Raw genomic sequence first — 15,593 nt, forward strand, 5'->3', positions numbered from 1 at the left:
TACGCAACAAGTTTTTGGCGCCGTTGCCGGGGCGTGAATTTTATTTGATTTATATTAAATTGTGCTAATTAGTGTTAATTTTGATTTAGAGCATTTTATTTTATTTTATTTTGTTGGTTCTAATTTTAAAATTTTCACTGTCTATGCAGTTTATGCGAAAAATCCAAAGTTACGACTCACTGCTCTTTGATCCGGAAATAGAAAAAACTGCTAAAGCTTTGAGAAAAGCTAGAAGAAAAGAGTTGCAACAAATGGCTGAAGAAAGGGAAAAATCTGTCAATAATGCTCCGGTGCCGATCAGAGATCACTTTCGACCAGTGATCAATACTCATTATTCTGGGATAGCTCGGCAGAACATCACGACAAATAATTTTGAGTTGAAGCCAGCTCTGATTAATATGGTGCAGCAGAATCAGTTCAGGGGTGCAGCTACTGAAGATCCAAATCTGCATCTGCGTACTTTTCTGGAGATTGCTGACACAGTAAAAATTCATGGTGTTACTGAGGACACCATAAAACTACGATTGTTCCCGTTCTCTCTTAGGGACAATGCTCGTAGTTGGTTGCAATCACTACCTCTTGGGAGTATCACTACATGGGATGATATGGCTTCCAAATTTCTGGCTAAGTAATTCCCGCCTGCTAAGTCGGCTCAGTTGAATATAGAGATTACTACATTCAAACAGCAAGATTTTGAGCAGTTGTATGAAGCCTGGGAGCAGTACAAGGAATTTCTTAGGAAGTGTCCAAACCATAATTTTCCGGACTGGGAACAAATTGAGTTATTCTACAATGGTTTGAACGGGCCAACTCGTATTTCTGTGGATGCTGCAGCTGGAGGTTCAATTTTTTCTAAATTTCCTGAGCAAGCTTATGAGATGCTCGAGCAAATGACTGTTAACAGTTATCAGTGGCCGAGTGAGAGATTTGCAATAAGGAAGCCTGCTGGAATTCATGAGGTTGATGCATTCACTGCTTTGACTGCTCAGATGGCTACTATTTCTACACAGTTGGCTGCACTGACCAAAGGAAATCAAAGTCCTACTGAGACAGCATCACTGGCGACTGCCGTAAACTCTGCTGATGGATTTGAGAGTGTGGAGCAAGCTCAATATGTGAACAACAGAAATTACAACAACTATCGAGGTAATCCTGTACCCAATCAGTATCATCCTAATTTGCGTAATCATGAGAATTTTTCATATGCAAACAATAAGAATGTGTTGAATCCTCCACCAAGGTTCAATACTCAGAATGGTGAAGGTAAGGCATCGTTGGAAGATTTGGTGAGTAATTTTATTGCAGAATCATCCACAAGATTTAAGAGGAATGAAAATAGACTTGATAGTATGGAGACACACTTGACCAATGTGAGCGCTTCTATGAAAAATCTTGACACACAAATTGGTCAGCTGGCGAATGCATTGAATAATCAGCAGAGAGGTGTGTTTCCTAGCAATACTGAGGTTAATCCTAGGGAGCAATGCAAGGCTGTTACTCTTAAAAGTGGTAAAGAACTTGAGACTAATAACCCAAAGGCAGTGAATGATGAGGAAGTGGAAGAGATTGTGGTGGAGACCAAAAATTCTGATAGCAAAAATTCTAGCAAGTCTGCAGTTGTTTCTAAGAAACCGCCTATACCAAAAGCTGTTCTGCCATATCCTTAGCGGTTCAAGAGGAAAGCGTTGGATGAGAAATTTTCTAAGTTTCTTGACATCTTCAAGAAAATTCATATTAATATTCCATTCGCTGATGCTTTGGAGTAGATGCCGCATTATGCAAAATTCTTGAAGGAGGTGATGTCTAATAAGCAAAAGTTGGAGGAGTTCGAGACTGTCAACCTGACTGAAGAGTGCAGTGCTATCCTGCAAAAGAAGCTACTACAAAAATTAAAAGATCCAGAGAGTTTTACGATTCCTTGCATTATTGGTTCTTCTAATTTTAATAAAGCACTTTGTGATTTAGGAGCTAGTATTAACTTAATGCCTTTGTCTATTTTTAGGAGTTTGGGACTTGGAGAGGTGAAACCCACGACAATCGCATTGAAGCTAGCTGACAGACTATCACATATCCGTTTGGAATCATTGAGGATGTACTGGTAAAAGTAGATAAATTTATTTTTCCTGCGGATTTTGTTGTGCTAGATATGGAGGAGGATGCAAATATGCCAATGATTTTGGGGAGACCGTTCTTGGCTACTGCTGAAGCCAAGATTGATGTGAAGAAAGGTGAGTTGACGATGGGAGTTGATGGTGAGAAGGTGATCTTTAATGTGTATAAGGAGGTTAAAAATTCATCCATGGAAAAAGTGTTCATAATTGAACAATCAAAGAAGATGGAATGTTGCTGCAAAGTTGTTAGTGCTGTAGAATTTCCAAGAGAGAATGATCCGAAGGTAGCAAAGAAGAAGAAGAGAAAGAAAGCAAAGATCAAGAAGATTGTTGAATATGTTTGGAGGGTGAAAGAAAAGGAAAATACCCTCAACAAAATGGAACCGGGCTAGAATTGAAATAAAGTCGGGCTATGGACTATAAACTAAGCGCTTCTTGGGAGGCAACACAAGCTAGTTGTTTTTTGCGTTTTTTTTATTTTCTTTTAGTTGTTTTTGTTTTTATTTTTATCATGAGGAAACTAGACATTAATACTGATTTTGAATTGTGTAGGTTAAAAAGTATGGAGCTGAAAGAGTTTAGGAGCCATCCTTGATAAAGAGTTTTGAGTGATTAAGATGGTGCTGAGTACTGACGCTTGGTGCCTAAGGTATATGTCCCTTGTTTTTAATGAATACTGTACATTGAGGACAATGCACAATTTAAGTTTGGGGGGGTGTTTAAAAATTGTGAAAATTTGAAATTTTTTATGAGTTAGTTGGAGTTGAAGGCATGATGTTGTAATTGTGTTGGCCTATGATGAAAATAAATTTTGTGTGCTGAAAAAGTTTATGTTAGCTATATTTAATCTTGAGTTCTCACATTTATGCACGAATGCCATGATTTTCGATACTCCTAGCAATTAGAAAAAAATTATGTGGATTTGTGATATGGATTAGAGGATTTGATTCTTAACTCTTGTGATTTTTATTTGAAACTGAGGTAGATTTTTAAGATCACAGAAGTGATTTAGGCATTTTTTTTTAGCCATTCTATATTCATGAAAAATCCAAAACAAATTGAGTAGCTAAAAAGTTCAAAGAAAAGTAATGGCGGAGAAAGTAAGGTGAGGGGAGACCTTGAAAAGAAAAAAAAAATGGATTGAAATTCTAGTCCAAATACAAGGCATAAAGATGGAGATGTATGGAGTAGAAGAAAGCCAAGACTAATGTCTGGCAATGCAAATAAAAAAAATTTAGCTACTCATAATCCTGCACAAATTGAAAATATTCAATTCCCTTTGCTATGCATCATGAGTCCTTGTTTGCATTGATATATATATGGATGCTTATCTCCTGCTGATTATACTTGAGCCTAATGTTAACCGAAAAAGTCTTGTTGATCTGTGTGAGTAAAAGTTGAACTTGGTTGAGAGTATTTTGAAACTTGAGGGCGGAGTTAATGATTTTATGAAGCTTACGGATTGCATGATTTTACCGAAAGTTAGGTGGGTAGATGAGATTGACAAAACACACACACACGAGAACTCTTGAGAAAATTAGCGGACATGTGTATTGAATCTTGAAATGTAAAATTCAGAGGTCGACTATATTGCTCATTACTGTTTTGCTCGGGACTAGCAAAAGTCTAAGTTTGGGGGGATTTGATAAGTGCATTTTATGCACTTAATTTATATATGATTTGACTTGGATTTTGTGATGTATCGAGTGAATATTATGCGTATTTGTTGTTGTTTTTGTGAGTTGCAAGGATTTGAAGAAAAGTAGCAAGAAGAAGAGGAAAGCCGAATTACGGGACAGCAAACTTCAGAAAATTACTGGGAATGTTAGAGACACCTAAATCCAATCTCCACCGTTCAAATTGAAGTTTAGGATGTTTAAAGTTTCTGTCAAAATTTTAGCTCGATCCGACGGTTAGAACTTAAGTTATGATTTTTACAAAAATGCTGCGCAGATGGTGAAATGGAAGAACAAGTAGCGCCCCAGCTCTAGTTTTCCAGCGCTCCAGCGCCCGTAAATTCATGTCCAGAGCGCCCCAGCGCCGTCTTTTGAGCGCTCCAGCGCTATATGTCCGTCATTGAAAAATAAAATACAAAACTTGAGTGCCCCAGCGCCGAGTTAGTAGCGCTCCAGCGCTGCGCAGTCTCCAAAAATATGGAAAGTCTTTAATCGAATTTAAAAGGGTTTTGATAGCTTATTTTTTAGGGATACGAGGGTTTAGAGAGTATTCAGAGTTTTTGAAGGCTAGAGACGACTAAAGACCAAGGAAAAGGGAGAAGAAGCATTCTTGGCACGAAGATGGACGAAGCGACTACCGGAGACGGAGAAGCATCATCTACCTTCATTTTTATTTCATTCTTTCTCCTAGTTTTTGAATAATGTTCAAGAACATGCTTTGTTTGATTTTTATTTACATTATGAACTAATTCCTTTGTCTAGAAGAACGACGTAGCTTGACTTCAAACCATGTTTTTGATATTTTGATTGATATATTAGAATTATTCATTAGGTTTATTTGTGTTTTCCTGAATTGATTGCGTTCAATTAACTGATCATTACTTGAATTGTTAAATTTATTTGAAATCTAGCACTCGAGAGAGGCGATTTTGAATAGGACCATAGTAAAATACATCATTGGTGTTTATAGAGTTCGAGAGGCCTATAACTCCATTGAAGCCTTTGTAAGAATTATTGTGCTATTTATCGGATTTAATAGTTGAACTTAGATAGAGATATTGAGTTTGCTATTGAATACGAATTTCTGTTTGACACACGAGAGAGGTAGTAGAAAATAATAGGGATTCTTGGTTAGTAAACTAGAAGAATTTATGATATAGATTTCTCTATGAATTAAACTGGTGGATGGTCAAGTGAAGTCGAACCTCTAGAATTCTTCGCTTATTGAATTTTTCTCTCGTGAACTCGTGGTTATTTAGTTTTGTTTCTTGCAAATTTTAGTTTTATAAAAATCAAATCATTCTCGTAGCTCTACATAGGATTAAAATTTTATTATTTGCAAATATTTAATATAATATCATTTTATTCATTCTCTGTGGGATCGACTTGGACTCATTTTCTATATTAAAACTTGACACCGTGTACTTGCGGGCACAAAATTATGCAACAACACCTGAGTTCAGTGATTATCCTCAGAACGACGGACAGCCAGAACAGATGATATGGATTAGAGGTTTGCCTCTTGTTTAGAAAAAGTTTTTGTATGAGCAGTCTATGCCTTCTCTTAAGCTCAACCTTAACCAGACTTGGTAAATCAAGGTACCGATCCTGAAGGTCCATGGTTCTAATGAGAGGAAGATATGAAACTCCCTGATCCCGGGAGGGAAAAATCTGAAGCATGGTGCTTGACCCTTGCGCTAGCTGACGAGTGTCGCCAACTTTTATGAAGTTCTTGTACAACAAAAACTATCAGATGATTATCTGGATGGAATCTTTTGACGAGTTGTGCGAGCAGAATTGAAAACCTCCATTGTATTGGGATGATTCTTCTTTTGAATCACCTATTTTGGGACCAGAATTGTTTCGAGGTTTTGATCAGTTGATGATTTTGTGTCAAGAATAAAGATGACTTGGACTAAGCGGTCGAAGTATTCAGATTTTAGATGCAGAATTTTGTATTTTGGTCGGAAAGATCGAATATTTCGGAAGACTCCTAGTTTCAGAAAGATTTGTCAGAGATGAGAAGAGAGATAAATCGTCTCTGAGATTGTTTGAATATCATTAGAGTCCGGAGATGATGGGCGATCTTTCCTACAGACTTGTTTTATTTCGTCTCTTTGTGGTTTTCACGCAGTGTTTTCCGTCTTTTGATGCGAATTATCACCGAATCCTTGTTGTTGGGTTACCAGATCAGAATTTCTTTTGCTCTTTAACTGATGAGACCGGATTTGTTGAGATGACAAATTGCTTGAGATGACTAATTCAGAGTTTCGACCTGAATCAGAACAGTTCTGAGACAAATCGTTTCAATTTGTATTAGTGCAGTGAAGTTGCTACGGATTTGAAGAAGCAGTTAGAAGAACAGAGTTTGTTTGGAGCAGCAAATTCAGGGTTAGTCCTGAGAGAAGAATTTTTATTGCAGTCTTGACTCTATCTAGTTCTTATGAGATTGAACCATTTTGATTTCGAGGACGAAATCTATTTTTAGAGGGGAAGAATTGTACCCGAATTTATCTTAATTAAGCTTAATTGAGTTAATCGGAGATTTCAGAGTTCAAGAGCCGACTTGATTTTGATCAGGATCTTTTTTGCAAATTTTGGATTTTTCAGGGACTAAAATGCAAAAATGGAGATTGTTAGATATTTAATGGGCTTTTGACTTTTCTTCTCCATTCCTTCTCCTTCTTCTTCCTCTCTCCCTCGCATCTCTCCTCCATAGACGACGCCCCAAACCCATTCCAAGCTTTGTGATTTCGATTTCCGGTCGATCCGTCCATTGGAATTTAATTCTGAAGGCAGATTAGCGATCTCGACAGCGAGAGCTCCGTTATACCGTAAGTATTTCTCCAATCAGATACGTTTTGTTTTTTGGATGTTTTTAGAATCGACTGTGTTTCGAGTATGTTGTTCTTGGCAGAGTTCTGATCGTTTATTCTCAGTCAGTTTTGAATTTGAGCGTCGTTCGGAATTGTTGTGATTTTTGGAAGATTATTCGAAATTTGGATTTTGGAGATTTGTTGGGTTTGAGCCATTTTTGGGTTTGATGGTTGATTTGAGTTTATTGGATTGATATTTTACTGTCTGTATTTCCGATTTGATCAGTTATAGCCGTTATGTCGCCAGTTTGAGTTTTGGAATATCAATCGTTTATATTGATGAGATTTTGGATTTAGGAGTTGGAATTGAGTTTGAATGGTTGTTTTGGATGGATTGACACACTGGAATTCTTTTTTTTTTTTTTTTTATCTCCTTTCAGATTCAGTTGCAGATTTTGGAGTCCAAAAATTACATAATTCGAATCATTGACGAATTGATCGAGGTTTGATATCGAGGTTACTTTATTATTTGACTTGAATCGAATGATGTTTGATTGTGCCTTTTGTGCTTGTAGCTTGTCCGGATTTCAGCTACGTCAATCAAAGAAGAGGTAAAAGACGACTCTGGAATGAAATAGGACGATTAACTCGAATCCAGAATAATTCGAGTGTCCTGGGGAAAATCACATACTTGCATGCTTCTTGAATTATATATTATTTATTTTACTGGAATCAGTTGAATGAGTTTTGATTTGCATTGCATTCATATTGAGCCAATTACCTTTGTTTTGCGGGCAAGAGAGGCCCAAAAGAGTTAGATGTTCTGTGGACTATAGTTGAGTGACATTGGTTAGCAGATTTTTACCAATTGTCGAGAAACACTCCCTATATGTGCCCAGAGTCTAGAGGAGAAAAATATGCACCGTCCACCTCGATCGGGAGAGTCGGTGTGTTGGTGATATTTTGTCCTCGGGATCCCAATTGAGAAAAGAGAACTTTTACCTTGTGATTATCCAGACTTGATAATCCTTGTTTTAAAGACATGCATATCATTTTAATTCAGTTCTTGATTGGATTAATTGATTATTTGAAGAATGAGTTCATATTATGATTTGATATGTTTACTTGATAGCATGTTAGTCTCTTTTACTAGGAATTGTATTCTCACCGGATTATCCGGCTGTTGCTTTGTTTTGTATGTGTACTTGGCAACAGGTGGGTCAGGAACAAGTCAGAAGATGCATGGTTAACTTCGAGGGAAAGATGTAGAAGTGAGACTCGGTCTAGAAGTCGATTCCAGCATGTCAATCTAGTTTATATTATAACATGTTTAGTTATCGAACATCATCGTTATATTGTTGTTGCATGTTCTCGACTTTGGTTTGGTTGTTGAACTCCAGAACTCCTGTTTTAAATGGAGGAATCAAGTTTGTAACGCATGTTTATGTTTCGGAGTATTGTATGGCTTGATGTTCTTGTTTTTGGTGATTCTATCACCGGAGCAGTCAGGGAAGCGCGCCCGCGCATCCCCTGCGCGCCTGCGCCCCTTTTTGGGCAGGGCGTCATGTGCGCCCGCGCCTCAAAAGGGCACGACCGCGCATGAGCCAGGGCGCCATGCGCGGCCGCGCCTGATGAGGCGCGGCCGCGCGGGCCCTTTAAAAAAAATGTGTTGGCTTTTAATGCTTGCTTATTTTTTTAATTACTCCTTTAATTGATGTTTAGAACCGAGGTCTCATAATTACACATTGTTATCGATCCTCCTGTCGTTCGTGTGGGGCAAGGAGTCCCGGTTCATGTTCTTCTATCCAAGCGAGATGATGTGGAAAGATTTACCAGGAGTGAACTTTGGGGGAAGAAATATATTGTTTGATCGATCTCACTGTCCAAGTTAAAGGAATTCTCTACTTTGTATCAGATAGTGGAATATTCCTTGGGGGAAAGAGCCGAATCTTCTAGCCATATATATATAGTGGCTTACGACACCAAATATCACACCTCCAAACTCGTCAAGATCCCAAAGAAGGCAAGGAAAGGATCGTGGCACTCGAACCTCGCAATATTCGAGTGGGGCAATCCTAGTTGTGGCGATGGCAGTAGCACCATCTGCTTGGTCAAGTTCTAGAGAGGCAAGTTCACCATTTGGGCTTTGGGTGATTCATGTTGGAAGAGGATCTTCCATATGAGGATCAAAGCAATGGGATTGAGCGATTTAGATAGAAGAATCATGAAGATCTGCTGCTACAACATCTTGAATGGAACTACTTTGTTATTCGCAACAGATCAAAAGTTGTACACCTACGATCTTATGGGCGAGACGAATGCGAAGATTCAACAAGTCTGCGAGCATGACTTTGCCGGAGCAAAGGTTCACATCCATTCGTTTCACGACGCGCTTAGTAGGTGCGGTCCCGATGATCAACATCCACACAATAGTCAGATGATCATTTGATATGTTAAGAATATTAAGTTTCATGTTATTAACTAATTACTACTACTTTTAATTTAATATATATATATATATATACTAGAAAAATGTACGTGTGTTGCACGTAATTACAATTTTATTTGATTGAGGTCGAAGTTATCAAATTTCAAATGTTTAACTTTATTAAAATCACATGTTACATTTATTACTGACAAGTTTAAACTTCAGTCACAATGATTCAATATCTAATTAGCAGGTGAAGCGAGAATATTACGTCTTTAATTTTTTTGTTTGTGATATTTGTCGGTTTTTTATCAACGTTTTTTTGTAGTGATATTATATTTTTATATCTTGAGTTTAATTTATTTTTTAAGTGACAACTTTAAAGCAATAACATATGTTGTATATTTATTGAAAAGCGTAGTATATGTATATATATATATTTGTTACAAACTATAGGATCAAGTGATTTGTCTGTTATTAAAATCTATAGTTGATAGTAATTGTGCAACTCAAATCTTTTAAATCGTACAACAATACAAACAAACACATGTTTCAATTTCCATAGCCGTGCAATTAGTTTTAAATGGGAAATATTTGGTACGTCTGCATGCTAATCCCAATGTAGTGACCCTTACCTGGATCACCTACTAAACAGAACTTAGGCATGCAATTAACTTAATTAAATGGATATCAGAATAAAACTGCGGAAGAATCTGTAAATATCCAAATATTATACAACCATATCGAACAGTTGTATTAATCCAAATAACAACAGAATAAAACCTAGGCGAAGCTCCAGTTGACCAACAACTGCCTAGCCCCTCTTGGATCCACCCGCCTCGTCCAATCGCAAACCTGCCCCATGGAATAGGGTGTCCAGAAACACAGAGTACGAGACGTGAGTATAAAACGCTCAGTACGAGAGTATGAGTATACATGCATGCAAAGTGAACTCCCTATAAACTCGAGGTCAAGGATCAGATAACAGAGACAGATCGGGCCCTGGTATGTAGTACGCTGTGTCGTCGCTTCAGGAGGTGGCTCCCATACCATAATACCAGTGGATTTACCGGACCCAAAGCCATGAAAGTCCATCCACTAACAGGATAGGGTACAACCCTACTAATAGACATCTCGAATGAGATAGCTCAATATTCAAATGAATGTAGCATAAATCATGACATATAAATCATGCAGTCACATAATACATGCATACTCAGTCAGGATATCTCGAACAGTACTTTCGTACCTCAAATCAGTGCAAGCTCTACCAACTCTAGGTCTACGCCTATAGTCTGCTCTACACTGCCAAATGATACTACTACCATTAAAGTGCTCTAAAAGCCTTAACTAAGCTATTGCATACTCCTAAATATTTATAGGAAGCAAAAGCTATACCTTCGTCCGTCGTTAGCCCTTTGATGTCGAGTGCCTCAAAACTAGGCCACAGCTCCGCTACAACGCCTGGATCGCTATGCCACTTTTGGATTCCCCACGGGACGCCTAGAATTCCTTAGATATGAGTTAGAAGGCTAAGGAATTAAGAGAGAAGAGAGGAATTGGTGCACTCAAATGTGAGCTCGGCACCCCCTATTTATAGATGACGATCGCAACCTCCGTTCCTTGATCGGAACGTCCTATCACGATCGGAACGTCCGATCCCGACATCGGAGCTTCCGATCTCACTTATCTGCCACGTGTCAAAATCTCACTGGTTGAATTCAGATAGAGGTGATCGGAACTTCCGATCCTGATCGGAGCTTCCGATCCTGCCACACGTCATGCCTGATGTAATTCGATCGGAGCTTCCGATCCTGCCTTCGGAGCTTTCGAACCCTTCCCAAGCAATTATGATTAATTCCTTAATCACTGATTTTGGTTACGGGCTACTACATTCTCCCCCACTTAAGATATTTCGTCCTCGAAATCAGATCTTAAGTACTGAATGTAATACAGAAATCAGAAACATTCTTTATTCAAATCAAACGTTTACAAAGCTTGCAACTGAATACAACTTAAAGAATGAAATCAAAACAACTCAGGATGGTCTTCACGCATCCTGTCCTCAAGCTCCCAAGTAGCTTCCTCAGTGTCTCGGCGCTGCCACTGAACTAAAACCAAAGGAATGACTTTGTTCCGCAAAACCTTATCCTTAATCCAGAATACGAATAGGTTTCTCAACATAGGTCAAATCCTTGCTCACCTGAACCTCAGATCACTGCAGAATATGAGACTCATCCGCCACATATCGTTGCAACAGAGATACATGGAACACGTCGAGAATACTGAAAAGATATGGTGGCAAAGCTAGTCGATAAGCCAAATTGCCAATGCTCTCCAAGATCTCAAACGGACCGATAAACCTGGGAGACAACTTGCCCTTAAGGCCAAATCTGAGAATTTTGCGAAAAGGTGACACTCTCAGAAACACTTTTTCCCCGACATCGAACTTCAAAGGCCTACGCTTGGTGTTAGCATAGATGGCCTGACGATCCTGTGCAGTCTTAATTCGTTTCTTGATCTGATCAACAATGTCTACCGCTTGGTGGATAAACTCCGGTCCCTCAGCCTGTCTCTCCCATATTTCTTCCCAGAAGAGTGGAGTATGACAACGTCGTCCGTACAACGCCTCAAAAGGTGCCATCCCAATGCTAGTATGATAGCTATTGTTGTACGCGAACTCGATCAATGGCAAATGATCCTGCCAGGCTGAAACAAAATCCATGACGCATGCTCTAAGCATATCCTCCAAAGTACAGATAGAGCGCTCTGACTGACCATCAGTCTCCGGATGATAGGCAGTACTCAAACTGAGAGTAGTACCCATCGCACGCTGAACACTCTCCCAGAATCTAGAAGTAAACCTAGGGTCCCGATCGCTGACAATGCTCACCGGCACTCCATGAAATCGAACGATCTCCTGAATGTACAACCGAGCCATACGATCCACCGTACTCCCGGCTATAGGCAATGAAATGCGCTGACTTTGTGAGTCGGTCCACCACAACCCAGATAGCATCACAGTTCCTCGGGGATACCGGCAAATGGGTCACAAAGTCCATTGTGATAAACTCCCATTTCCATTTAGGAATAGGCAGACTGTGAAGCAATCCTCCAGGTCGTCGGTGCTCTGCCTTGACCTGTTGACACACCAAACATCTCGAAACAAACTGATAAACAATGCGTTTCATTCCCTTCCACCAGAAACGAGTACGTAGATCCTTGTACATCTTGTTGCTCCCAGGATGAATACTCAACTTAGTGCGATGCGCCTGAGACAAAATCTCTTCTCACAACTCTACATCCTGCGGAATCACAAGCCTACCAGACAAACAAAGAAAGCCATCTGACTGGTAATGAAATCCAGATGAGCTACCCTCGTTAGCTAGACGAGCTAAACGCTGGGTCTTCGAATCAGACATCTGAGCATATCGAATCCGCGAATACAACGCTGGCTCAGATAATATCGCAAACATCTGGATACTCTGCATACCTTTCTTATGCTTGAAAGTATATCCTGAAGTACAACAGTCACTGATCGCACTAGACATCGAACAAGTCTGAAGTGCGAATAGTCGCACCTTGCGACTCAATGCATTAGCGGTGAGATTAGCAGCTCCCGAATGGTACTTAATCTCGCAATCATAGTCCTTAAGTAAGTCCATCCAACGTCTTTGCCTCATGTTCAACTCCGCCTAAGTGAACAAATACTTGAGACTCTTATGGTCGGTGAAGATCTCAAATTTCTCGCCATACAAATAATGACGCTAGATTTTCAAAGCGAACACAATGGCTGCTAACTCCAAATCATGGACTGGGTAGTTGTCCTCGTGAAGCTTCAGCTGTTTAGAAGCGTATGCAATCACATGCCCATTCTGAGTCAGGACACAACCTAACCCCTGAAGCGAAGCATCAGTGTACACCACATACCCTCCAGATCTTGACGATAATGCCAACACCGGCGCAGAAGTCAACCGCCGTCGAAGCTCACAAAAATTCTCCTCACACTCGGAGGACCACTCGAAATCCACACCCTTGCGGGTAAGTTGCGTTAACGGTCGAGCTAACTGAGAGAAGTTCAGAATGAAGCGATGATAATATCCTGCTAGACCCAAAAAACTACGGATCTCAGCAACACTCGTCGATCGCGACCAATTAAGCACCGCCTCAATCTTGCTTGGATCAACAGAAATTCCCTCCCTGGATATGATATGGCCAAGAAAGACCACTCGATCCATCCAGAACTCACACTTGCTCAGCTTGGCATATAACTGCTCATCTCGAAGAGTCTGCAGTACCAACCGCAAGTGAGAAACATGCTCTTCCGTATTACGCGAATACACTAATATGTCGTCAATAAAGACCACGACAAACTTATCCAAATACTCCCTGAAGACACGGTTCATCAGGTCCATAAATATAGCCGGCGCATTAGTCAAACCAAATGACATCACTAGAAACTCGTAATGCCCATAGCGAGTACGGAATGCAGTCTTGGCTACGTCTTGATCTCGGACTCTCAACTGATGATACCCAGATCTCAAGTCAATCTTGGAGTAAACTGAAGTGCCCTGCAGCTGATCAAACAAGTCATCAATACGAGGCAAGGGATACTTGTTCTTCACGGTGACTCGATTCAGCTGCCGATAGTCAATGCACAGCCGCATCGACCCATCCTTCTTATTTACAAAAAGAACATGAGCTCCCAAGGAGATACACTAGGATGAATGTACCCCTTGTCCAAAAGATCCTATAGCTGATTCTTCAACTCACGCATCTCTGACGGAGCCAGATGATACGGTGCTTGAGAAATAGGCGAAGTACCCGGCATCAACTCTATGCCAAACTCGACTTCCCTAACAAGAGGAAAACCCGGAATCTCATCAGGAAATACATCTGGAAATTCATCCACAACCGAAATGCTCTCTATCCCAATGCTCTTAGCGGACAAATCAACTGCATAGATAAGGTAACCTTGCTCGCCAGACTCTAGAGCTCGACAGGCTCTCAAAGCTGATACCAAAGGCATCGGGGGTCGCGCTCCCTCACCATAGAAAAACCAGCTCACACTTCCCTCCGGATGAAAGCGTACTAATCTCTGGTAGCAGTCCACTGAAGCTCGATAGGTAGTCAACATATCTATTCCCAGAATGCAATCAAAGTCGTCCATCGCAAGAACCATGAGATTTGCTAACAGAATGTTCCCCTCGAACTCTAAAGGGCAACCCATCACTAGATGCTTAGCCAAAGCAGATTGGCCCGTCGGAGTAGAAACAGACATCACTACATCTAGTGCAATGCATGGTAACTTATGCCTCTTAACAAAACGTGCAGAAATGAAGGAATGAGATGCACCAGTGTCAATAAATACAAGAACAGGTATACCATAAAGCAAAATGTACCTGCAATGACTTTCTCATTCTCCTCCACTACCTGATCATGTCTCAGGGCAAACACCTGGCCAGAAGCTCGTGGCCTCAAATGAGAACTCCCAGCAGGCTGTCCCTGCGACCTCTGCTGAATGGTGGCCTGAGAACCAGATCCTAAACCAGAACCAGAGCCGCCTCCCCCAGATAGTGGACAATCCCTCCGGATATGACCAGTCTCTCCACAACGAAAACAAGCTCCAGAAGCTCTACGACACTTTTCGGATGGATGGTTCTTCCCATAGTGATCACACTTGTCCTTCTTACCGAAACGGACAACACCAGCAGAGCCAGAGGAAGAAGAAGTAGATCCAAACTTCTTGAAAGATTAGGCACGGGGACCCAAAGAACTCGCAGGTCTCGACTGAGAGAAAGACCTATTCCGTCGAATGATGTCCTCCACCTGGTGACAACGGCTCACCAAACCCTCGTAGGACATGTCGTCACCAACCGCCACACGGTCATGGATCTCAGGTTAAGGCCCTGAAGGAACAGATTATACTTCATCTCGGAGCTGTCGGAAATCTCGGGGCAATAGGATAGCAGATCAAAGAACTTCTGCTGATACTCATCAATAGACATGGCTCCCTGTCGCAGACTCAGTAGCTCGCCCGCCTTCGACTGACAGAGTGCAGGAGGAAAATACAGCTTCTGAAAAGCTGTGCAGAACTCGGTCCAGGTGGCCACTCCTTTCGCCGCAACAAAAGGCGCAGAAGTAAACCTCCACCACCTGGGCGCACGTCCATCCATAAGATAACCAAGGGTCTCCATCTTCTGCTCCTCAGTGCATTGGAAAGTCTGAAAAGTCATCTCCATGCGGTCTAACCATCTCCGCATCCTCCGGAGACTCACCTCCAACTAAGGGCTTAGGCCTCATCTGCAAGAATCGACGTACACTGAAACGGTCCTCATCTTGATGACGATGGCGGCGTTCCCGACGAGGCTCCCGATCGGCATCACCCCAACGCCCACCAATACTGCCATGAGAACTCTGGTCGTCACGATCTGCCATCTACAAAATTAACCTAACGGTTATCTTATGTAGAATCTAAATTCCAAGAATACTTTTACATGCTCTGATACCATAAATGTAGTGACCCTTACCTGGATCACCTACTAAACAGAACTTAGGCATG

The 15,593-nt window shown here is 40.8% G+C and overlaps 1 non-coding gene across 1 annotated transcript; it reads right to left on the reverse strand.

Annotated features, from left to right (window-relative positions):
- Positions 1-654: 654 nt before the first annotated feature.
- LOC140885749 (small nucleolar RNA R71) lies at positions 655-760 on the reverse strand. The gene has a single exon (XR_012151166.1). It is a non-coding gene; the product is annotated as a small nucleolar RNA R71 (small nucleolar RNA).
- Between the last annotated feature and the right edge of the window lie 14,833 nt (positions 761-15,593).

Source organism: Henckelia pumila, chromosome 2 (genome assembly GCF_033568475.1).
Source record: "Henckelia pumila isolate YLH828 chromosome 2, ASM3356847v2, whole genome shotgun sequence".
Taxonomy (NCBI): Eukaryota; Viridiplantae; Streptophyta; class Magnoliopsida; order Lamiales; family Gesneriaceae; genus Henckelia; species Henckelia pumila.